At 47.2% G+C, this 2,045-nt stretch overlaps 1 pseudogene; it reads right to left on the reverse strand.

Moving 5' to 3' along the window:
* Window positions 1–486: 486 nt before the first annotated feature.
* Window positions 487–604, reverse strand: LOC126093810 (5S ribosomal RNA; annotated as a pseudogene).
* Between the last annotated feature and the right edge of the window lie 1,441 nt (window positions 605–2,045).

The raw sequence follows: 2,045 nt of genomic DNA on the forward strand, positions 1-2,045 counted from the left end.
AGCTGCAGAGAGACGAAGTGATTCCCGTTATATCAGACCTTACGCGTTCTCTCACAAGAGAGACTCAGAGCTCTGATGTTGGTTTTCTCAGCCGCAGTGTAGCTTGTCAAATTAATTGCCCGCTACTCGATTTCCTCAGAGCTTTATGGGAGCTTTCACACGGGATACAGTGAGCCTTTTGTCGACCTCCATCCGCAGTTTCGGTACACATTGTTTACTCAGCCAGATGTTAATTAACTTTATAGCTATACATTAGTATATTAATGACTAAAAAACTGAACTCCTCCCGAACAGGCCATGGAGGCCCAATGGTACCGACCGGCCGCCGTGTCATCCTCAGCCCACAGGCGTCACTGGATGCGTATATGGAGGGGCATGTGGTCAGCACACCGCTCTCCCGGCCGTACGCCAGTTTCCGGGACCGGAGCCGCTACTTCTCAATCAAGTAGCTCCTCAGTTTGCCTCAAGGGCTGAGTGCACCCCTCTTGCCAACAGCGCTCGGCAGACCGGATGGTCACCCATCTAAGTGCTAGCCCAGCCCGACAGCGCTTAACTTCGGTGAACTGACGGGAACCGGTGTTATTATTGCGGCAAGGCCGTTGGCAGTATATTAATGACAGCTATCATATTTTAGGGAGTGATCTAAACTGATAAGCCAAAACATTATGGTCAATGTCCACCGCGACGTTGGATGCCCTCTGGCAGTGCTGTGGGCACATGACGTGGTAACAAAAATATGTAAAGGGAACAGACACGGACGGGGGATCACCCGAGCGAAGATATGGGCTGCAAATGGGAAAATTCATTGAGATAAGCGACTTTGACGAAGGGCAGGCCATTGTTATTCCCAGCCTGTGAACGAGTATCTCGAAAACGGCGAAGCTGGTCAAATGTTCACATGCTACTGTCGTGAGCAATTGTGGAAGGAGGTAGAGGACAGTGAAACTACCACTAGGCGCTAAATGGTTGGACGTTTACAACTCTTCACAGAACGTGGGTTTCGGAGACTTGTCTGCTCTGTAAAGTAGGACAGGTGATTTGTGGCGTTTCCGCCGAAAGACTACAATGCTGGTGCACGCAAAACTGTCTCGGAGCACAGCGTTCATCGTACATTGTTGAACATGGTGCTCTTCGGGAGATCAAAATGTTCAAATGTGTGTGAAACCTTATGGAACTACTAAGGTCATCAGTCCCTAAGCTTACACACTACTTAACCTAAATTATTCTAAGGACAAACACACACACACCCATCCCCGAGGGAGGACTCGAATCTCCTCCGGGACCAGCCGCACTCCAGGAGATCACTCCTTCGTATTCACATGTTGACACAACGACATCGTCAATTTCGTAATAACTTCATATTCAAAAGGTGTCTGTGTTGAAGCTTTTGAGTCTGTGACTATTTCTCTGGCTCTTATGCTGCAACAATTGCATTTTTTTCTGTGCAGGGACAGTGTTATCGCTTTTGACATTTTGTTAGCATTCCTGTGTGGCAGTTTCCTCATCCTACTTGCCCATAGAGCTCGGCAGACCCGAATGGTCGCCCATACAAGTCCTAGCCTAGCCCGACAGTGATTAAAATCGGTGATCTGACGGGAACCACTGCGGCAAGGCCGTTAGCAAACACCGCCAGTACCTGGTTTAAAAACATGAAAGAAGATTGTGTACGTGGAAGAGATCTGGGGATACTGGAAGGTTTCAGACAGAATACGTAATGGTAAGACAGAGTTTCGAAAACTGATTTTAAACTGCGAAACACTTCCAGAGAAGATGCTGGCTCTTACAGTAATGCATTGTTTATGCACTGTGCAATGAAACTGAAGAAATTGCAAAATGGCAGAAAATTGAAGAGACTGGGCCTGAACAAATTGAAAGGGCCAGAGGTAGTTGAGAGTTTCAGAAAGAGCATAAAACAACGATCTACTGTAACAGGGAAAAGAAACCCGATAGAAAAGGAATGGGTGGCTGTGAAAGATGAGAGAGTAAAGGCAGCAGAGGATCACATAGTCAAAAGACAAAGTAATAATCCTCGGCTAACACACGAG

This window comes from Schistocerca cancellata, chromosome 7 (assembly GCF_023864275.1).
Source record: "Schistocerca cancellata isolate TAMUIC-IGC-003103 chromosome 7, iqSchCanc2.1, whole genome shotgun sequence".
NCBI classification, from domain to species: Eukaryota; Metazoa; Arthropoda; class Insecta; order Orthoptera; family Acrididae; genus Schistocerca; species Schistocerca cancellata.